Below are 23,820 nucleotides of genomic sequence, written 5' to 3' on the forward strand. Positions count from 1 at the left end.
CTCAAACTGTTTTTTCAAATGTTAATTCTTAATTCCTTGCTGGGAAAAAAAAGTTCCCTATTGAGATACCGAAACTTCTCAGTGATTTACCAGCAAATCAGTGACAGAGGGGAAATTAAGATACAGGTCATGGTTCCCAGTACTGTTTTAGTTAAAAGACTGTCCAATCATTTTAAATCACTACAGATTATTGCTGACACTTTGGATAGCAGGGAAAGATGAAGTAATATGTTTTAAATCTGTCTGTGCAATAGAGGGAGATTAAATAACTGCGCCACAAACAGTTTTTTGATTGCTGAAGGACTGAGTGAAGTGTTTTTTGATCAGATGAAACTACATAAAATCTAGAGTATGACACCACATTACATATCTAATCCATTAGAGTGCATCTAATATACGAAGCCCTGATCTAATCATTCCATGAAAAAGCACTATCTATTGTCTTCAATTCCATTCCGTCTGCTTCTATTGCACTGTGAGCTGGAGACAGATGTATTTTAGAAAGCAACATTGCTAAGTTTGTGTTCAAAGTATAAACTTTTATATGCAATTTTAACATTTATTTCATCTCCATATAAAAAAAGTAAAAAGGAAAAAAATAAATTGTGGGGGCTGGCAGCATTCTCTAAGGGCAATATTGATTGTTAGAGCTGCTAAAGCCTTAACTCCCTGAAGAATTGAGACTAATGTCCTACACAGCATTCAATACTCTTCTTCTAGCCCTGGCCCTTGATGGGTGGAAAGTGCTTACCAACAGTATTCTGAAAGCAAGATCTTACTGTTTTGTAGATTTTCCTTTTAATTTATTACTAAGTGCTTTTAACTGAAGATTGCAAACATTAATTGCCACTAACAGAATATATCCTGGCTTCTGGCATGTAATTTTAATAGCTTGTAAGAATGTATGAATGAGTAATATTGTACAATAAATAATACATGAGTTTACATTGTTGTGAAGCACTTAAAATAGCTTAGCTTCTTTCACGCCATCTGCTTCATTCACATAGTCATTGTCTGAAAAGCTTATTGTTATTAGAGGCTCTTTTAAAAGAGAAAATTAAGCTGAACTGATAACAGAGAATTCCTACAACCAGGCCTTGGCTTATTCCTGAGAAAATGCTGTAGGCTAAATTAACTTCAGCTCTTTCAGTGATAAATTCTGCTTTCAGGTGGTGTAATTCAAGAAAATTCAATTGAAATGAATTGAGGGGTATAAATCTGGAAATATTCCAGTTGAATTAATGGAGTTATTAAGCATTTATAATCTTGTGAGAGGAAAAATGTCACTTTTAGTCAGCACAACCCCCCTAATATGTTGGCAAATGCTTAAAACAGTTGTGTATTTCTGCTGTAAACCTCTGCTTGCAGTATATAATTCCTATTCTTTAGTTATCACAAAAGGAAATATTACAGTTTGCTGAATAGAAACTCAGGACAATTTGGAAAACATATAAAAACCAGACTTTTGAAGTGAGGTGAAATTAACTTCAGGCTTTATTTGCATGTCTGCTATCCACATTGTCTCAGATATACAAAAATGCCTCTAGGTCTACAAATACCCAGCACAATATATTAACAGCAATCATAGCACAACATATTAACTGCAATCATTTATAAACAGAACTCACTGCTAAAAAAACAAAGTGCATCTTCCTTTGGGCTCCTTTTGAGATTATTTTGGCTCACATTGTTTGTAGGTGTAGTACCTACAAACAATTACCTTGAATGCTTTGCTTCTAGTGCAAGAAGTTTTTTGGGGTTTTCACGTTTTGCTTTGTTGCAGGGGTTTTTTTTTGTTGGTTTCACATGGGATTAAATATACAACCAACATATGATTAGTATGTAGTGTTGCATAGACAGCCCAGTGCATTTAAGCATTAAATTGATCAGTTTCTGAAATGCCCTTAAAATCAAAGCATTTTGGTTTTTCAAATGTGACTTTTATTCACAGACGTAATTTGACGATCAGTTTTCTAGCTTAAAATTGCTGTTACACAGTACAGTGTAAAGTATCAAACAGCTATTTGACAGGGAAAAATAAAACATAGGGAGAGACTCCATAATGGACATGCTATAGAAAAGAACACAGAAAGCTTTCCTAAGTGGTAGACAATAAGCAGAACTGAAAACTTTGTCTATTGAATATTGAACAAATAACAGGGAACTTACCTCGAGAAAATCAGTGAACGGCAGAAAACTTTGGTGGAACAATTTACAACAGCTGATGTGTTTGTCCCAGGAATGTGCTCTTCCTAATGAGTGGGGTTTTAGCTAATGAGAATCTGAGGGCATTTGAAGCTAAGGGCAGAATTTTACCTAAACACTCATCACATGAAGTAATTAAAATTTAGCCATATTACTTGTCAGTAATTTTTAAGGTCTTGCTGTAATGATTTTGTATCATCTACTTTTATGGCTTGATAAGGGAATGACCAGACTGGTATGTGAGAATAATTAAGCTGTGCTTTTGAAAGTGCCATGCTCTGAACTTAGTAGTGACAGTCATTAACAGCAGAGGGAGAAGCAGAGATACTTGCAAATCTGAGCCAACAAAACAGTTCAGGAAGAGGTATTTCAAAGAGAATTGGCTGGCCAAACAAAGAGCTGTGATGAATGGAGTTAAATCTATTGGTGGCCAGTCACAAGTGGTGTTTTCCAGGGCTCACTATTCTGGTCAGAATTTTTATCAGTGACCTGGACAGCAGGATTGAGGGCAGTCTCAGTAAGTCTGGGACAAGCTAGGCAGAAGTGTTGATCTGCTTGATAGTGCAGAAAGGCTCTGCAGAGGAACCTGGACAGGCTGGATGGATAAGCTGAGGCAAGCTGCATGAGGTTCAGCAGGGCCAAGAGCTGGGTCCTGCACTTGGGTTGCAACAACCCCATGCAGTGCTACAGGCTTGGGGCAGAGTGGTTGAAAGGTTGCCTGGCAGAAAAGGACCTGGGGGTTGACAGCTGGCTGAACATGAGCCAGCAGGTGGCTGAGAAGGCCAACAGAATCATATCTTGTACCAGAAATAGTGTGGCCAGAGAAATAGGGAAGTAATTGTGCCTCTGTACTTATCACTGTTGAGACCACACTTAAAACAAACGTTGTGTTCTGTTTTGGGTCACTCACCATAGGAAAGAAAGGTGCTGGAGTATGTCAACACAAAAGCTGCAAAGCTTGTAAAGAGTCTTATGAGGAGCAGCTGAAGAAACAGGAATTGTTTAGCCTGGACAACAGAAGGCTCAGGGGAGGCATTATTGCTTTTTACAGCTATTTGAAAGGAGACTGTAGGGAGGTGGGTGCTGGTCTCCTCTCCCAAGTAACAAGTGATAGGGTGAGAGCAAAAGGGCCTCAAGTTGTGCCTGAGGTGGTTTAGATTGGATGTTAGGAAACACTTATTCACCTGTTGGGTTGTAAAGCATTACAACAGTCTGCCCAGGGAACTGATTGAGTCATTATCTCTGAAGGTATTTAAAAGATGCATAGAAGTGGTGTTTAGGGATGTGGTTTGGTGGTGGACTTGGCAGTGTTAGCTTAATTGTTGCACTCAATAATCTTATGGGTCTTTTCCAAATTAAGTGGTGTTGTGATTCAAGGACAAACCTCCCTAAAAATATATCTCAGAGTGTTCAGTCTTTGCTGTTCCCTGAGCATGACACCTGCAAGTGGACCCCAGGGATGGCTGATTCCTGACCCTGGTGGCTGAGAGCCACGGTATAGCATGAGTGACAAAAGCAGGGCATGAGGCACTGGCAATATCACAGCACCCTTGTGTGCTCCTCAGAGGCTTTTAAAATGATTCAGTACGACAACTTCAACAGCTGCATCTTAACAACCAGTCAAAACCTCATCAGATATATAGGGATGGATAGGAGTCCCTACACACAGAGATAGTCAAGGGCATTTGTGTATCATAATGGTGCAGATAAGGATGTCCTAAATGCTCACATCTCCATGTGGCATTGCAAAGTGTAAAAGAAAGAAACCCTGAGTTTCCCCATTTTATCAAGCATGACTCTTGCCATATAAGTATTAAATTTTAAATAAATACAGGAAACAAGTACAGAGAATTCTTGGAACAGCTACAGACATTTTTGTTCTTGTTGTTACCACATTTGTCTCCAAATCTGCACAGTTATTTGAGTTAAATAGGAAACAAGTAGCTCTCTAAGCCTGGGAAATAATAAAGGCAAGTTTCCTACTGGCATGTGCCTCATCCTTGACAGAGCTCCAAACTAAAGTTTCCCAAGGTTGAGGCATGCACAGCAGATATCCTGTGCTGTGTCTCCAGCTTGCAGCCTGTCTTATTTTCTTGCCTTTTACTGAGCAAGTTTTTTTCCAAAAGTAAAGAGGAGACAAAGACAACTCCAGACCTTGTTTCTTCAAGGTGTCATAAGTCATTCAGGCAGTGCACAGCTGATGGAGCAAGAGAAACTATTTCAACTGCTGGGGTGTGCTAGTTTGAAGCTAGCTAGAATGTTTTGGTGAGAAGAATTAGATTACAAGCTGTGAAAGAGTGGTGATGTCTACTTCACTCATAGGCTTGCTGAGAGGTATAAGAACAAGAATCCAAACATAGATAAGGTAGTCACTCTGTCTGGGCTGTGGGCTGCACTTTTCTCTCTCTAACCTAACCTGATTAATCCACCTGCTTCCTAACCCCCCCTGGGCGACCCTCCATTCTTCCTTGGGCACAAGGCAACATCTGGGGCAAGGCAGACAGGGGTGGGAGAAGGTGGAAGGGCACTTGGGAGCCCCTCCTGGGGACTCAGGTTTCTGGGAGGGCTGTTGTGTTTCTGTATTACCTTTTACCTTGTCTATTTCTGTCTATAACTGTATATGCTGTAAATATCTGCTTGTATATTGTGCTAGCTGTAAAAATAAGCTTCATTCACTTTCCAGAGCTGGCTGAGTCTAGCCTGGGTGATTTCTAAAGTGTGTGTGTGGGGGTAACACCCAGACCATCACATGGGGAAAAACAGTAAGAGAAAAAAAAACACGTGTTCAAGATAATGAAACAGCCATAAAACAACACAGAATGGAAGAAACAGGTTTGAGAACAAGAAGTTTCATTTTTGTAGTACTACAGCACTATAGTTCTACAATGTTAATACTAAATAAAAGTCGTGTGATACATTAACCCGCAGCAGGGTTCGGGTTTTCACCTTTCTTTCTATCTACACTTGTGTGGGTACTAAGAACTCAGGGTGTTGCACAGATGTTGCTATTTTCACCTGATCTTGCAGTTCCATTTGATAATTGAGAAAGAGAGATCATGAGGGAGGTACAACAATTGCCATGAATCAGAAACTGCCAGTTCCTGACATCTGACAAAGAGATACCTGCATGTGTATAAATATAATTCTGAGAGGAGGAGAATGACACCAGAATTTGCAGTTTAGCTCCTACCATCTGCTCCCTCTGCTGTACAAAGCTTCTGCTAAATCCAAAACCCCAGAGCAGCCTTGCTGTGTGTTTTCATGAACTCAAGTGGTGAGCATCTACATTATGAGCCTTCACAAGTTGTGCTCCTCCTTCTCAGCAGCTGAACCTCATCCTTACCCACCCACAGACTGTCCTTGTAGGACAGGAGTGATGGTCTGCAGGAAAAGAGAGAGACTGTTAGGGGAATAATTCACAGAGAGACTTATGCTCTAGTTTTACATCAGTGACAAATGAAACTTGGATTCTAAATGAATTTGAGGAAGAAAGCTGCACTTTATGTGCAGCAGAGGTATTTGTTTAGAGCTGGAGAGGAAGCTTAGCTGTTCCCAGCTATCTAAAAATAATGATGTTATTATTTCAAAGTTTAATTCCTGATAAATGTATCAGAGAGATACATATAAAGAGAAATGTTTCAGGAAATCACAACAGGAATATGGGTTGCCACATGAAAAAAATGTAGCCTGTTTTCAAATACAGAACTGCTTGGGTTTTTCTGTTGATTTTTGGGGTGTTATTTTTTTCCCCCCAGCTAACTTGAAAAATGTTTATGATGTATTTTTCCTAATGAATTGCCCATTCTTAATACTAGTGTTTAAACACTGTAAGAAAAATATGAAGTCCTGATATGTATTAAACTCCAGGGTTCACACCACGTCGCAAACACATTCCAAATGATAAATGCTTCCAAGAACACTCACATCTTATCAAACAACTGCACTAATGGAGCAGCTCTCTGGAAAACACACATTTAATAGTAAAATTACTTTCTAGGTTTTTAGAAAAAAATAAATTCAACACTGTCCAAAGATCAACTCCTTATGCTTAACAGCTGGAGAAACAAAGGCTAAGACCATGTGAGGGAATAATCTGATATTAGACTGAGTTTTAACACTGAGTTTAAAATAGATGTTGTCAAGTTGATTGGACTGGTGAGCTATGGCTTAATTTCAAGCCTATGCATGTACCTGGATCTGAAATCCACTCCCAAGGGTCTATTTTAATTAAAATTAATGTCAAGTATTGTGTCCACTTCTGAGCTTCCCAATTCAAGAGAATCTCTACTGAAGAAAGTCTCATGAAGGGTCATGAGAAAGACTACGGGACTGGAGCATCCCTCTTGTAAGGAGAGGGTGAGAGACTTGGTGCTCTTTAGCCTGCAAAAAAAAAGACTCAGAGAGGGTCTTATAAATGCACAGCAGTATCTAAAGGGTGGAGGTCATAAGGATAGGGCTGGGCTCTTTTCAGTGGACAAGGCAATAGGTACAAACTAGAACATAGGAAGTTTCACTTGAACTTAGGCAGAAACATCTTTACGAGTGACAGAGCACTGGAACAGGCTGCCCAGAGATGTGGAGTTTCCTTCCCTGGAGACTTTCAAAACCTGCCTGGCCACATTAGGGCTGGGGGATAGGTTGGACTGGACGATCTTGGAGGTCTCTTCCAACCTGGTTTCTGATTCTATGATTCTTACAGCAATGCCTCTGCATTTCTGTGAGTATTTAATTCTGTGGGTAAATCTCCCATGCACTGTAGTAATATTCTTTGGATGTATCCAGTGCTTTGATCAATTCAAGTGTTTGAGATATTCTTGCAAGGAGTTCCTGAGAACACACTCAGCATAGCAGACACTCAGATCCCCCAGATCTTACTCCATCTATGGTGAAGTTTACAACACAAAGATAAAATCCGAAGATAGAGATGTCCTTAAAGCCTGCAAATGTTGATAAGCTTATTACACTCAAAATGCAGTTTTGGAGGGTTAAAGGCTTTAACAACTCTCATGACATTAGGTCTGTGACTCCCCAACTCTTGGTACAGCTATCAAACTGAAAAATCAGGTTAGCTCACTGAACCCCTTTCCCTAAAGAGTCACCAATTCTGAGATGCTGAGATATTTTGCTCAAAGGCCTTTTCCTATTTATTTGTTTTCAATCTGTGATATTGCCATTCTTTGTCACTCCCTTATAGAAAAAAAATGTTGTGCCATTTTTTGTTGGTTTTCCCGGAACATAGATGAATTTTCATTGTCAGGCCAAAGGGAACTAACAATCTCATCACAAAGAAAGAATAAATAACAGACTTCTTTCCTGGTTGAACAGAGGAACGGAGTTATATTTAAACCATAAGGAGGAAGACATTGAATATATTGTTCAGCTTCATGCAGAGAGGTGGCTGACTCACAGGCCTGTACAGCTGACAGTACTTTCAAGCAACAGCAGGAGATAAATTAATAAGGAGCAAAAAATGTCAATTTATGTTGACTAAAAGTGGAAGCTAAAGAACAGCCATGACTTCCCCCATAGTTCTGCAAAGCAAGTTTCTTCTGTTTCTATTGTGTAGCCAGAAAGCAAGAGCTGAGGCCTGTGGCAAAGCAACATCTCCACATTTTTCACACATTTTCCATACACAGTATGAAAACATGCAAGATCACAGAATAGCCATGAGATCAAGTTCCTCCATATTGAAAAAGAAGTTTATTTCACTTCCACAATAATTAGTTTTGGATGCTAATGAAAATTAATTAAGAATTTGAGAAAAAAAATGTTGCTTATCTATATCATAGAATCATAGAATAAGAATTAAGCAGGTTGGAAGAGACCTCCAAGATCATCCAGGCCAACCTAGCACCCAGCCCTAGCCAGTCAACTAGACCATGGCACTAAGTGCCTCATCCAGGCTTTTCTTGAACACCTCCAGGGATGGTGACTCCACCACCTCCCTGGGCAGCCCATTCCAATGTATATATACATGTATACATATGGAAACTACAGCCAGAAATCCATTGATGACAACATGCATTTCACAATTTAGACTTGTTTTTTAAAGCCTGTGTTGCAAGCAGCATTTGGATAAGTGGGGAGGATAACAGATATCAATAAAACTCAGAGATTTGTTTTTTCTGAAATTGTTTAGCTCTTCTATTTGTTGACCACTCAGGCTCATGCAATGTCAAAAAGTCAGCTTTGTCAGCTAGCAGGAATGTGATAAATATATCTATTTGCAGAAGTGTTTGCTTTAGTCTCATCCCCTGGCCTTTTAGAAGCTCTTTGTTTGAGAGAAGTGAAAGAGGAAAGACTTTCAGAGTGCTGAAGATGAAAATAGGGATGAAGGAACCATGAGCCAGCACCCAGAATCCATCGGTGAAATACATACCTTCATTACACCAAGAGCAAACAGGGATGCTTGCAGCACCCTAGAGCAACTTGCATCTGCAGGAGAAGCAGTGTTCAGCAGCCTGCCACCAAAAAGAATCAGCAATTAGGTGTTGAGAGATGCCTCTGACACAAGCCTTATAATAACCATCCTTCTAATTAATGCATGGGGGAAGTGCAGGCTGGATGTTAGGAAGAAGTTCTCCACAGAGAGAGTGATTTCCCATTGGAATGGGCTGCCCAGGGAGGTGGTGGAGGCACTGTCCCTGGAGCTGTTCAAGAAAAGCCTGGATGAGGCACTTAGTGCCATGGTCTAGTTGACTGGCTAGGGCTGGGTGCCAGGTTGGACTGGATGAGCTTGGAGGTTTCTTCCAACCTGGTAGGTTCTATGATTCTATGACATTTCTTTCCAGCTTCTTTTCCTGCTTTGCTTTCTTTTTGAATGAGAACCCATCTTAGTCAGGCAGATTGTCTGCTACACCTAACTTAGCACAGCAAGCAAAAAAAAGCAGTCCCAAGCAGTCAGATCTAGTTGTAAAAACTGAAGTTTTCCACGAGCTGTAGGGAGGAAAGTAAGAGTAAAAAAAAAATAAATAAAAAAAGGCAAATGTTTTTCCTGGCCCAAAGAACAGAGTTTGGATCATGCACTCCAAAATCTACCCAGATACAGAAGCTGTATTTTCCTGCCTTTGCTGTTCCTTCCTCGTTCCCCTTCCTACTAGAGGGCTTTGTTTCGCTTTACAGGGAAATATGATTCAATTTTAACCATGAAACACAAAAGCCACTGTCTGAAATAAGAGTGTGGGGTTTTTTTATCCACAGAAGAAGCATTAATTATGACTTCAAAGACTACTAATTTTTTTTGCCTCTAAAATATGGCATAATATAAAAAAGATTACATTATAAAGTGGAACTATTTAGGAGTATGGTGCACTGAGGTTTCAACTAAGATCTAACTCAAATTATATCCACTTCTTTGAAAATCTTACCTTAACTTTGAAGCTTTTTCTGCTTTCTTGCTCCTTTTTCTGTATTACCAAAGAAGTAGTGTAGTAATTTTCCATGATAGTTTGTGTCCCATCTTTAAACTAATTTTCATTTTTCAAGCACAGGACACATTTGCATACAGGGAACTACTATAAGGAACCAGATTACTTAGGATGGGACACTTCCTTATGATTGAAACTTGCCTAAGCAAAACATGTATGAAGCAGTCATACTAACTTGAGTCATTCAAAATCCTATACTTACATAGTTTGAAGTGAATGATCTCTTTTGATACTCACTGGGATAGAAACATCCTTCAAGTGACATTCCCTCCGGAATTAAGAGTACAGTATCACCTGGGCCAGGCTGAAGCTGGGTGTGAGTGGAGAATTACTTTGAGACAATGACTTGCTTCATAGGTCAGAGATGAATTCATGCTTTGTCATCCAGCTACTTGTATCAGCATTTCTACATTTCAGAAGAATTCGTTGGGCAATAAAAAGCACTTGAAATCTTTCAGTCATTCACCCTGCTTTTCCTAACCATGTGAATAGAATAAAACTTACAAGACTGCCTGAGAGATGTAGGAGCCTATATATTTTGACTTTCAGGAGGAATCAGGCACACAATTAATTTGAATAAAAGGTTGATTTTTCCACTTTAAATGCAGATTAAGATTTCCATGATAAAACACAAAATTATGCCTCCATCCTCAGTGAATTAAAATACATTCTCATCATGTGTGGGACTGGCAGTGATGCACATAGTCAAGTTTGCCCAATGTTTTTGCATCACTAGACGCTATTTTCTCAGAAACACAGAATTAACCAGGCTGGAAAAGGTTTTTGAGATCATCGAGACCAACCTATCACCTAACTACACCATGGCACTATGTGCCTCATCTGGCCTCCTTTTAAACACCTCCGAGGTGGCAACTCCACCACCTCCCCAGGCAACCCATTCCAATGGGCAATCACTCTTTCCATGAAGAACTTCTTCCTAACATCCAGCCTAAACCTGCCATGGTACAGCTTGAGACTGTGTCCTCTTATTCTGTCACTGTGTGCCTGGGAAAAGAGACCAACCTCCACCTGGCTACAACCTCCTTTCAGGTAGTTGCAGGAAGCAATAAGGTCTCCCCTGAGCCTTCTCTTCTCCAGGCTAAACAACCCCAGCTGCCTCAGCCTCTCCTCATAGGGTTTGTGTTCCAGGCCCCTCACCAGCTTTGTTGCCCTTCTCTGGACACATTCCAGCACCTCAACATCTCTCTTGAATTGAGAGGCCCAGAACTGGACACAGGTTATTTCTATCATGTAGCCTAGCAAATACAACTCTGAATTAATGCAAGATACAGCTTACTCATGTGGAGATGGCCAGCACAAGGACTATATGCATTTAAATTGCATTTAAACATTATTTTAAACATACTAGTGAGGCTTCTGGACTCTATCACACTTTTTATGGGGATTAATTTCATGTTACTAGGCTTTTGAAAGGCAAATTGTTAAGGAAGTGGCACCACCTTGTGGATGATAACGAAAGTGGGTCCTGTTTGTTTAATTTAGTTGGTTTTCACTTTTCCCTCATTTCCAAGCTAGGAGCAGGTGTTGATCTGTTGGAGTTTAGGAGAGCCCTGCAGAAGGACCTTGCCAGGCTGGATGGGTGGGCAGAGGCCAATAGGATGAGATTTTAACAAGGCTAAGTGCAGGGTTCTACACTTTGGCCACAACAACCCCAAGCAGCACTACAGGCTGGGGACAGAGTGGATGGAGAGCAGCCAGGAAGAAAGAGACCTGGAAGTACGGGTAGATAGCAGGTTGAACATGAGCCAGCAGTGTGACCAGTGTTCCTGGATCAGGAACAGTGCAGCCAGTAGGACAAGGGACGTGTGGCAAATAGGACAAGGGAGGTTATTGTGCCCCTGTACTCAGCACTGGTCAGGCCACACCTTGAGTGCTGTGTGCAGTTCTGGACCACTCAGTTCAAGAGAGACATTGACATACTGGACCATGTCCAGACATGGGTGATGAAGCTAGTGAGGGGTCTGAAACACAAGCCCTATGAGAAGAGGCTGAGGGAGCGAGGGAGCTGGGGTTGTTCAGCCTGGAGGAGGCTCAGGCCAGACCTCACTGCTGACTACAACTACCTGTAGTATCCATGTGGGGGTTGGTCTCTTCTCCCCCGCAACCAGCAAGAGAACAAGGAGACACAGTCTCAAGTTGTGCCAGGGGAAGAATAGGCTGGATGTTAGGAGGAAGTTGTTGGCAGAGAGAGTGATTGGGTTTGGAATGGGCTGCCCAGGGAGGTGGTGGAGGTGCTCAAGAAAAGCCTGGATGAGGCACTTAGTGCCACGGTCTAGTTGACTGGCTAGGGCTGGGTGCTAGGTTGGACTGGATGATCTTGGAGGTCTCTTCCAACCTGGTTGATTCTATGATTCCTTCCCCTTCCCTTCCTCTGCCCCCACAAACACCCCACCCTGGTCCTCTCTTTTTGGCTGACATAATTCTACAGAGTAGCCTTTTGAGTCTAAAAAATGAGCAGCTTAGAAGACTTCAGAGATGAGCTTTGCTCTGTTACACAAAACATACACAGTATTTTGATAATTGACCACGCTGCACAGTTGACTGAGACATTGGCTAATGCTGCACAGATGACTGAGACATTGGCTAATGCTGCACAGATGACTGAGACATTGGCTAATGTCCGTGACTGATTTTGTGAAAATTCCTTTGAAGCCATCAGGAAAAAAAACAAACAAACAAACAAAAAACCATCCCAAAACAAAAACCCCAAACCCACCCCCAAAAACTGAAACAAAAAACCCCCACAAATCACCACCAAAACAAAAGAGGGAGAGGCAAGATAAAATACAACTGTCAAGAAAATAATGGCTATATTTGCGGTGGCAATGTCTTACTTGCAGAAGTGAGTAAAGACTGTTGAAACTCACTTATAGAGGACTTCAGTGCCTCCAGTCTGAGAACTATCAAGATACTGATTCATTTTTCTCACTTTTGCTGGGTTTTCTGTTTTAATACCTTGGTTCTTCTAAGGAGCTACACATCAACTTGTCAGCTACTGTGGAGACAGAAAAGAGAAGGTTAAATATATTGTTGATGATAGAGTATAACCAGGTTGTTTAATATGCAGACAGATGTAGATCTAAGAGTAAAAAGTATATTGCTTGAGCTGATTTATATAAAAGCATGCCCATCTCAGTGGGACTCACTTCTCTTTAGATATCACCAACACAAATGTCTACACCTGAATTGGTCCATCAAAGCTCCCTTTGAAACCATTAGGGAGTAACAGCTACCAGCTAAAAGTGCAATTAATCAGATCATATACCAGCTATAGCAGATCTCTGAACTAGATCATATGACCCACACTGTTAAAGTACAGCAAACCAACCCAATTATTCAATTACTAGAAAACTGCAATGTTACAGAAATATAGTATAGGCACTGCCTAGAAGTCAAATGTTCACTGTTTAAGGAAAGAGAACAATCTCCAGTATGACACAAAACCCTTGGTAAAGTTAGGACTTTGCCTAAGATCCCCAACTCGACATTTGTAGCAAGCATCTTTGCAGACCAAAATCATTATGGAAATACTGTCTTAGGCAAAGCAAGAATCTGGGTGACCCTTTGGCCAGTTTTTACATTGAATCTCTTTCATGTCAGAAGCAGTCTGCCCATTTACATGCTAGCCATTCCACCCAGCTTTTCATCTGTTGCTGTATTTCTTGGGTTGAAAATGACAGTGAAATTAGCTGCTCCTGTAGGAACAGGCCTGGTGGTGAGCATGATGCAGCTGAACCTTTTCTGCAAATCCACTCTGTACCCTTTGTAGCCCATTACACAGACTAAAAATTGGCATAAAACTTCAAAGAAATATCCTTTAAACTTCATCTCATTAGTTGAACAAAATCTGGAGGTGGAAAGAACCCAGAGCTGTTTTTATAACTGCAAAAATCTTGGTCACCATCACTGGCCATACTGATTGCTGTGTTAATTGTTGTGTTCTCTGCACTTGTGGCACCATGGCAAGATCCAAAAATTCCCTTGGAGTAAATTTCAGTGAACTGAATTGGAATGGATGATGAGTTAGGTTTACCAGATGGAATAAAAGTCTGCAGTCACTTGTACCTTAAGGATGCTTGCTTGTTAAAAGCTTTCTAAGGAAAAGTTCTACTGTCTTGAAATTCTTGCCTGCCCTCAGGTCCTGGGCTATAAATTCTTGCCTAGGCAGTACAGCCATGTTAAAAGTTGTTACAGCCTCAGTTGGTGCAAAGTTCCAGTATAACAGTGTGATGGTTTGGGTGTTCCTCACCCTTCCACACTTTTAGAAGTACCCAACTAGACTCAGCTGGTTCTGGGAATATAAATGAAGCTTTTTATTTACAGCTAGCACAATATACAAGCAGGTATTTACATTATATACAATTATATACAGAAATATACAAGGTAAAAGTAATACAGAAACACAACTCCCCTCCCAGAAACCTGAGACCCCAGGAGGGGCTCTCAACCACCCCTGTACCTTCCCCCTGCCCCTCTCAACCTTACCCCAGTCCTAAGGAAGAACAGAGATTCAGCCAAGAGGTTAAGAAGCAAAGGTGAGTGGCAGGTGAGGTTAGGGAGATGCAGCTCAGCCAGAGTCCAGCCAAAGAGTGCAACAAAATGGTGAGAGTGTTATCTAATGTTTACCCTTCTTGTTCCCATACATCTCAGCGAGACTGTGAGGGGAGTAGACATCACCATTGTTTTTTTCCTTTCACAGCCTATGATCTACTTTTTCTCACCAAAACATTCTGCCCTGCTTCAAACAAGCAGAAACAGGCATTTGCAAGGCCAAAGACAAACAGTGCTCTTAAAATTGTTGAAGGCAAATCTGGTGAGATTTTTCCTTTACTCAAGAGGCCAGAATGCATTCCTACTGGAAATCCAGTGCAGACCATTCCCTTGGAATGAGCAGCCCAGGGAGGTGGTGGAGGCACCATCCCTGGAGGTCTTCAAGAAAAGCCTGGATGAAGCACTTGGTGCCCTGGTCTAGTTGATTAGCTAGGGCTGGGTGCTAGGTTGGCCTGGATGATCTTGGAGGTCTCTTCCAACCCGGTTGATTCTATGATTCTGTGACAAGAAGAAGCAATGGTGATATACACACTAATACATATATGCATATATACACACATACACACAAACATTGTCATCTCTGTGGTACATGGCAATTATAATGAAAGCAACAATAAATGAGCAGGCACCATTCTGGAATGTGGGCTATCACGAGACATGAAGTAGATGCTTTACAGACTTCCTAAGTGCCTGTTTCTCTTTGGGGAGAGATGTAACCCACTGGTGTAAAAGTACTGCTACTCTTTGGAATGTATATTACAGCTGATTAACTCCGTGGACTGCACTGCTTAATGGACAATTTTGTTTTCACTTGCTTCAAAAGTGTTGTCTCAGAAACACATGTTGAAAAAAAGACTCACTTGTGTAGATTGTTTACTGGGTTTTTTTGTTTGCTTATTAGAACTTTTGGCCTGACTTTAGCTATTCAGTTTCATCAAGGAAAAACAAATGCACCAAAGCACAAACTGTGCTTTAATTAGTAAATGTGCTTTTAAGACAGAACAGAACAATAAGAAACACAGTAAGAAACAAGTTGCTCTAATAAAAAAGAACATGTAGAAAGTGAGATAGCGAACTAAGTTCCTGGTACAATACAGACAGCATTGACAACAGTACTTGAACAGTGGCAGATCCTCATTCCATCTCTTATTTTGGCACTCCTCTCTTCTGGCGAGCAGTGTTGAGCTCTATGGAGTTTGCATCCACACACAGATTGGAATCACCTTGAGATGCCCTTCCCCAGGAAACTAGTACTAGTGCCGTATCTTAAGCAATCTAGACATTGTGATAGGAAAAGGGTAAAAACCAAGGAAGTATTTGTGCAACACTGTGCATGACCACCAGCAGGGATTACAGTGGGAACGGTGAGTTTTACACTCGTATAACTGCATCAACTTTGAGAACTACACTGAGAATTGCCCACCACCAAGGACGGTCTGCCAAAGACTCCACCACAAGATCAGCCCAGCAACTAGGGCCAGCTTCACAAAAGTGTGATCATGTGCTGGCACTTCTGAGTGCTGAAATTCAGTCAGAACAAAAATCTCACATGCTCCTGCCCGCTAGCATTGAATTCCCTGCTGTTCTAAAAAGCTGTCCAACATCTTCACATCTCATTTCTTTCAGCATTCTGTGTTTTCATCAGTACAACATTAGCTGTAACTCTTCTAATTTTCTCTTTGGAGTATATGCTCAGCCTCCTGAGTGGGTTGACTGGCCTTTACATATGTAAAACTATTCTTATTAATATTGAAAAAACCAAACCTCTCCTATGTATATCTTATTTTGCTGTGACAAGAGTGGTGTTTGCACTTCTCAATAATTTTTAGCATGTTTACATTTTTCAGTTACAGGTTAGCCAGATGATATAAGGGTAAGACCTGTGGCCGAATTGTGCAGTTGCAAGAGAGTAAACTCAAAATGAAACCAAAAACATTTTTACAGGAAACAGAAGAAATGCTGATGAATCTACAAAGTAGACTCAGAGGAAACTGGTTTTCTCCATTTTGTATGCTTTAAACATATACCAGGAAGTGACAGTTATTTGCATTTATATACTTGTTTCAAACAATGGTTGCAAGAGCAATATCCAGTTCTAATGTGTCACTGAAAGAAAACCCAACAATTTATTTATGTGGTTGTTGCTTTATTTCAGTGGGCAAACATCATTTAGATAATTGCCCCTGGCTGGTGGTCCTGTGCCACTATATAGTTCATCCTCCTGACAGGATGGTGGGGATATTCTAGCCTGGCAGTTTCCAGCTTTACTGCTCTTGCATAGCTGCACAAATTCTCTACAAGCCATTCCTCAAGATACTGCAGCTGAGTGCCCCCGCACCCAGTGAAAGAATTCTGTCCTTCATTGTTTATAGAGTGTATTGTTTAATATGATTGCATTTACATTTCTATAAAGGTTGTCAATCCAGTACTTATGACTCAGAATGGAAACTTCCTCTCAAAAAGACTTGATTTAACCACTGACTTCTAGATACAGAGAGTGAGCAGTACACTATAAAGGCAGGTTATAAACTTTCACCTTTAAGCTAACCATCAAGCAGCTCTGGCTTCAGAAATCTTATTATTTTTTATTAAAGGCAGAAGAAATTGTCTAGCATTGGAAAGTGTTAAAGAGAATGAAAAAGCTATGTGACAAGATCTATTAGACATATTTTATCATGCGTTTTCTGTCCAAAGCAATTTCACCACTGCAGACTAAACAGAATTAAATGAAGGTTTGACAGATTTGTTTAGAAGTTACTGTTCACCAATAGACCCCAAATCATGTATTAGTTTTACATAACTTGAGACAGAAGGATTGTGAATTCCTTCCATAGCAGTGACTGCTTTTATTATTACTTTGTTGGTAAGATGGTAAGATACCTAAAATACAAATATGAACAGGAAATAAAATATTTTCTGAATTATTGAGTTCTGTCATTTGGTATAAAAGCAAATGCTAAAGAAACACTTTGATAGATGCATTCAGCTCCAGCTTAAAACCAGTTCAATTTTTTGCCCCCACTTACTCCTGCTGGAGTCACATTACAGATTCTTACAAACCTGTACATTTCTGTCTGAATGTATCCGTCATTGATTTCTAATCATCATTCCTGAACCAATGGTTCAGGACAAAAAAGGTATTTTTTCTCTGATATGTTTCTCATAAAGTCCCTCATCACCTGCCACAGTGGATTGGTTAGAAATTACGTGTATGGCCAGAAATTGTATCTATTGAACAGAAACTGTAGCTATTCAATGATCAGGAAGTACACAGTTACACCTTCCCTCAGGTCTTTTGCTATTTTGTTTTGCCATCATACCTTATCGCTTCTTTCCAGTTCTTCTGGATGCACTTTCTTTCCTCAGAATGTGTTCAAGACTAAGTTCTTCTAGAAAACAAGCAAAGAATCATGACAGGGTGCATTAGGGCCTTGCACAACAGCACTAACAACACTCTGACTTTAGAGGAAATTTCTCCCCTGAAGCTCTTGGGACTTCCATTCACGCTTCCAAGGCCACATTGCCAGGGCAGCACTCAATCATTCTCAGTCAACCCCCCTTGGCTGTTCTCAACTGAGACAGTTAGATACAGTGCTTTTTACTACTGATTTCATCTCATTCCTATGACTCACCCTCAAAGCTGCTGTACTCTAATATTCTGATCCTTCTCATATTAACAGACAATAAATAATACAGACAGCTCATACTGCAAAAATTAAGCATGCTGCAGGTTATGGATTGCTTCATATTTGAAACATACTACACATATTATAGAGACTTTGCCAAGCATGTGTATTCAAGAACAATATAAAAAATTGTGTGGGTTATGTCATCAAAAATATTTTCAGTGTAAATATGAATTGATTTTTGCCTTCTCTTTTTAAGGTTTAGAGTTCACGCACTTACTCCAATCTACTTGCTTTACAGTATTCCTTAGGTAACCAGTTGCTACTGAATTATTTCAATGTGAAGGAAGTCTCTGTATGACATAGGCTTGTGTAATACTCTTTCAGCCTTGACTTTTCACACAGACATAGCCAGAAAAAGGACAAGCATAAATACACAGCAACAACTGAGCACATCTAAACCTGCTTTGGAAACTAGATCTGGAATTCGGTCACATTCAGTTAGAGATTTTTGCATTACAGAGCACCATAAAACTTGTAAGACCATCTACACTCCCAAAAAGTTAAGTCATGGTTTTAATTGTGAGGAATCTAAAAACAAAGAAGTGATTTTATTTCTTACAATTTGGCAATCTATATGACATATACAAGCAGGAGAATGTAATAACTAAAAGCTGTCTCTTCTGCCACTATGAAAATTTCTCATGTTCCTTTGTTCTGAATTAATCACTGTAGCTAGTAGAAATCAAAAAATCATAATGGGAACAATTCTGTATTGCCTGAAATACCATACCTCAGCCTAATGCAATGTCTAAAAAGTATAAAAATTGTCCTGATCTTTATGCCACCTGAGCTGAACAAATCACCTTCTACCAGTTAAAAAATAGCTTAGCTTTTATGAAGCTTAGTGAAAAATTAAACCCCCCCTTAAGCAAACATTCTGCAGGGTATGCTTATGGAAAATTATTCTCACGGTAATCAGCTGTACATGCTGACAAACTTGTTCTTTTCTCCTTGCCTAGCTGTCTACCAACCTCCTCTGGCTCCCAGCCATGACCTCTGTGGAAGAGCTGCTATAGCAGCAGCAAGTATTTTCCCAGAAAGATGCATTAACTATGTTGTAGTTTTCCAGGTTTTGAAAAGCAACTCATCACACTGTAAGAGTATTTTAAATGAAAATGTTTTGCTTAATCTTTTAAACAGATCTTTAAAAAATCAAAGATAAGAAACCTAAGTAAAGCAGGTCATCATTGCATGTTTGCTGTTGCAGGAAACACAAGAACCAAGTCTAGAGCTCAGATAAAAATCACTTCTGGCCCTTTTTAAATCCACAAAAATATCCTATCAGCTGAAAAATGGTAGATGTGAAGCTGGGATGGAGATTTTTAATACATGATGATAAGTTTGGAGAACTACAGCATCTACAAACAAGTTACACATCTTCCTAAATTCATCATAAAAAAGCATAGAAATGAAAATGATTAAAGGAAGTTAAGTAAATTTCTCTACTTCAGGTTGTAGCACACAGAATCACTATTTTTTCAAGGATGGTTAGGTTTAGAAGACAGACTTCTATAGATGTTCTCCAAGTTTAAAGATGCCTCACTGAGCTGGTGGGTTTTTGTTTATGTTCATAAGGCACCTGTGCACTAAATCTGCATAGGGCTTTCGGCACTGCTGTGCTACATGTACTGGGGTACTTTACTCAAAAAAAAAAGGAAAGAAGAACCAATCAGCTAGGTTAAGCCAACTTCTCTTTCAGGTTGAGCTGATGATAGTAGATACCTGCATAAAGCACTGGTAACATTGGTGTATGCCATCTTAACATGCCATGGAAAGAGTACTTAATTGTAGCAACAGCATACTCAGGAAAATAACAATTAAATTATCTTGGTTGCCTGTGTTAAATTCTAGATATTCCTAAGGTCTTAACAAAATCTGATTATCTTTACTTACTAGGAAGCAAATAAACATGAAGATTTACTTTTAGACTTCCCTCTGAGGCGAAAGAGCTGGACAGACTGCATATTTTCTGGTTGATGCATTACATGCATAAGCAATGGACAACTGATTGCACACAGTTTTGAAAAAAAATAGTTTTCATCCACCTTCTCAAATCACTTTGCAGCATGTTCAACTTAACTTTCTTTATATTTATTAAAGCTCCTACAGCATACATTTGTTAAGCTTCTAGATTTGTTAAACATGTTCTCTTTTGCCTGTTAAAACTGTGTCAATAGCTCCAGTTGGCCCAGAGCCGATGTAAGTAAACTCCCTGAACACAAAAATCAGGCTGATCAAGATATGCATGTTCTCAATCCTGCTTTATGAGGTGGAGCCATAGACCTTCATGAACAGTGATGTATAAAGACTGCTCTTTTTTCTTATTTTTTTACTCTGAAATATTTGCATTAACTAGCAAAACCTCACAGAAGTATGATTAAAGAAGTACTAATGCACCACAGACAGATTGTTGCAAGAGAAGCCTCAGATCTGGACTCATCTGCCAGGTGAGGACTGACCTTTGACAGGATCTCAGGCTTTGGCCTCCTCAAGTACAGCAGCAGCAGAACAGGATGGACAGGACACCACCAGCCCTGACACACCATAGGGCTGCAGTAAACATCTGCAGTGCAAGTCCCATCCAGCACAACTCCAACAAGATCCAAGGTATGGTTCATGCCTATTCATTGAAGTTGTTACATACTGGACACAGAATTAAAAGGAACAAGCAAACAACAAAACAAAAATTACATTAAATTTATTAAGTCATCCATCAGGATCTAAACTGCAGTTGTTGCCGAGCTGCAGGACTTACTTGCCAGCTGTTCATCAACCTGTTAGGACTAAACTATTGATCTCAAGTCAGCTCTAAACAGGGCAAGTATGTACATTGTACTTGGTGCTTATAGCAAAAAGAGTGAGTTTTGCATGCACTTGCTTGTGTCCTTCTCCCAACAATGCTGAGCCACATCTACAACAGTTTCTGTTCAGTAAGGATAAGGCTTCCTAGTCTGAACCACACTGATCAAGGTAGGAGGCTAGTCACCGCCGCAAAGAACTGCTGTTTCAAAGCCAGACCAAGATTTCTGTTGTTAAGGAAATGTGCTCTAACAATGGATTTGCAGATTGCAGTAAGGAAAGAACACGCATTGCTTTTTTTTTTAACTAGTGACATTCTTAAGCTTTACAGTAGCTGATTAATGGCTGAAGGGAGAGTCTATTACACTGAATTTAAAAAACATACAGGAAACTTAGAGGAAGGAATAAACATTGTTTTTAATACCTGTGGATAAGTCAAAATTAACTAATTTGCTTCGCTCGTGGTTACTGCTGGGAGTAAAACACAGACATCACACCTCTGCTGAGGTATAAACCAAGCAAAGAGGATAAAATTAATGTTTCAACAAACTCTGCACTAATACAGTTTTGAAGATGAGCTTTGATGCAAGGATAAATGCTAGCTGGCCTGGGGAAAGAAAAATGTCTTCCTGTAATTTGCAGAGCAGCTACAGAACTGTTCCATAGTTACTGCAGGTGATAATCCATCCATAAATAAAAAGAGAGAGAAGGTGCCTCAAATTCCAGTATGTTGTTTGGTCCATCTTCTCCACAGTCCTGAAAAGGAGACTGATACAACCTCATACTTGAGGCCATGAAGGAATGGTAGAGGAGCTCTTGAAAAGAGCTAGATCTCCCCAAAATTGATTTTGAAGTTAAAACAGAATTGCTCATAACTTACCCCAGCAGATTGAAAATACTATTCTACAACCAAAGCAAATCCAGTGTTACCCTTTGCTGAGCAAAACAGAAGGGCACAAATTATTTTCCTTCAAGTAAACAGTCTGAGGTCAAAAATAAGGGTCAGAAAAGATACAGCAGACAGATAGACATGCAGAACAAGCACTACAGGGACAGAAAAGGTTCTATTTGGCACCCAAGATGGCATTCATTCAATGAATGAAAGAACTTCTTGTCCCACAGCATTGGATCTCAGGCTTCAGCCTGCTCACTCACACAGCAAGAACTCTGCTGTGTAGACAGCTCACCCTGCAAAGGAAAGAATCCTTCCTACCGACACTATGATTCCACATCCAGGTGGAATTAACAGAGGTTTTCCTCACTAATTAAAAAAACCTTAATTGTCAACTTTGCAACTTCTGTGGCTACTCTTCAAGTCCTTCTACAGCCAAAATCTACAGATAGAAATTCAATATAGAGGAAAAAAAAAACCATAGGCTCCATATCTTTCTTCCAGACTATTACCCTCTTGAAATAGACCATACAAAATGTGCAAGAAAGGAAATGCAGTGACTGAATTTGAAATGAGCCATAACTTAATAGATAATTCACTTATCTCCACAGCAGGCTGAGATTTCTAAACATTTAAAAGGTTCAGTGCACAGAGAGTAGGAGTGAATGGATCTTGTTTTAAAATAGGTTATTTGCCATGTATTCAGAAACAATGCAAACGCAGGCCTCTTCAATGAGGTCTCTGAGAAAAAGAAAGCAGTTTACTTAAAGAAGGAAACGTTTTGTCTTCACACCTCAAACCCACTTCCGAGGAAAAGTGGTTTTGCTGTAAGTGGACTGTGTTTCCTACAGGCTCAAGTGAAAAGCGTGTTGAAAGAAGACCTTCCTCCCTTTTGTTCGTTCCCAGGCAGCCCTATTGACATACCTTTCTCATGCAGTGACAGCAATCACATGCTCTCACTCCAAATCTCTTCCAGCCATGCTTATGTGGTTGCAGCAACAAGCTTTGGACTTGCCACCAAGAATAAAATGAAATGAGAGACAGTAGGAGAGCTGCATCCTCCTCTAAACCTGCTTGCTCTTTGGTCTAATCAACTGTCTCTTCATCATATGGAAAGTAAGAAAAACAATGTGACCTAAATTCAGCACTAGAACAAAAATCAAGATTTGGGAAATGCAGTGACACTACTAAAACTAAACAAATGACTGGAGAATTAACTTCTTGATATTCAGATAATTCAGATTTTGCTAAAACCTTTAAAATATGATTCATAGTGCCAGACAAATGAACTTTAAGTAGAAAGTTTTTTACCCTTTTTTAACTCCACTTTCAACAGCAGAATGTTATTTCTGAAACTGGGTGAAAATTTAAACTCTGAAACTCAAAAGTATGAAACATTTCTGTAGAGGCCCACATTTGAAGACAAACTTCAGAAATCTGTATTTCCTGTCAAAGGGAAGTCTGACAAGGAAAATAAAATGTTTATTAAATAAATATTTATGATATAAACCTTTAAAATCATTAAACTTGTTTATACTGATACACATCAAAATCACTTTCAATTCAGTACCTCAGTTGTGGGCACTTGGAAACAGAAAAATACATGAGAAGAGGCAGCTTCCCATAAAGCTTACAGACATCAGCAGCAGGCAACACAGCTTGAATCCTAAAGACTTCAGTGAGACATTCAGAGGAAAGCTGGGGATAAACAATGACAGCAGTCCTTTGGACTCATCAGCAGATAGTGGTATTTTCACGTCCACTCGGGATTCAATGCTTTGCTATGACACAAAACCAGAAACAGCTTTTGCATAATTAATAAAACAACAGTCTAAAAATGTCCTTTTTAATTCCCTTTCCTGCTTACTCCTAATAGAAAGGAAAACAAATTCCTAATAATAGAGCCTGAAGGATGAAGGGCCTTTAAGAACAGTTACCAGCCAGCTGATATAAGAAAAAGTATGAAGCAAAATCTACTACCCATAACACTCAGAACTTTCTTTGAATGGCAAAATCTACACAATAACGAACAAACAATAAAAGTCAACAGGAATGTGGGAAAAAAAATACAAATACAATCAAGTCACAGAATTGGTTAGAGAAGCAATGACAGTACCATCATGTACCCATTCAAGATGTACTAAATTTTTAGCTATTTACAATATAATTATACACTAATACACATGTATGTATATTTCCCTGGAAGGGTTTTGGCTATAGACTAATTGTTTTATGA

At 39.7% G+C, this 23,820-nt stretch overlaps 1 long non-coding RNA gene across 3 annotated transcripts; it reads right to left on the minus strand.

Moving 5' to 3' along the window:
- Nucleotides 1-1,476: 1,476 nt before the first annotated feature.
- Nucleotides 1,477-21,974, minus strand: LOC135174647 (uncharacterized). 3 transcript variants are annotated; one of them, XR_010302045.1, is made up of 5 exons: nucleotides 20,353-21,974; nucleotides 17,525-17,593; nucleotides 12,521-12,648; nucleotides 8,585-8,666; nucleotides 1,477-5,586 (listed from the first exon to the last, which is right to left on the minus strand). It is a non-coding gene; the product is annotated as an uncharacterized LOC135174647 (long non-coding RNA). The 3 variants fall into 3 exon arrangements; XR_010302044.1 differs by lacking the exons at nucleotides 1,477-5,586; nucleotides 8,585-8,666 and having other exon boundaries at nucleotides 12,447-12,648; XR_010302043.1 differs by lacking the exons at nucleotides 1,477-5,586; nucleotides 8,585-8,666; nucleotides 12,521-12,648 and adding an exon at nucleotides 13,766-14,702.
- Between the last annotated feature and the right edge of the window lie 1,846 nt (nucleotides 21,975-23,820).

Source organism: Pogoniulus pusillus, chromosome 4 (genome assembly GCF_015220805.1).
Source record: "Pogoniulus pusillus isolate bPogPus1 chromosome 4, bPogPus1.pri, whole genome shotgun sequence".
Classification (NCBI taxonomy): domain Eukaryota; kingdom Metazoa; phylum Chordata; class Aves; order Piciformes; family Lybiidae; genus Pogoniulus; species Pogoniulus pusillus.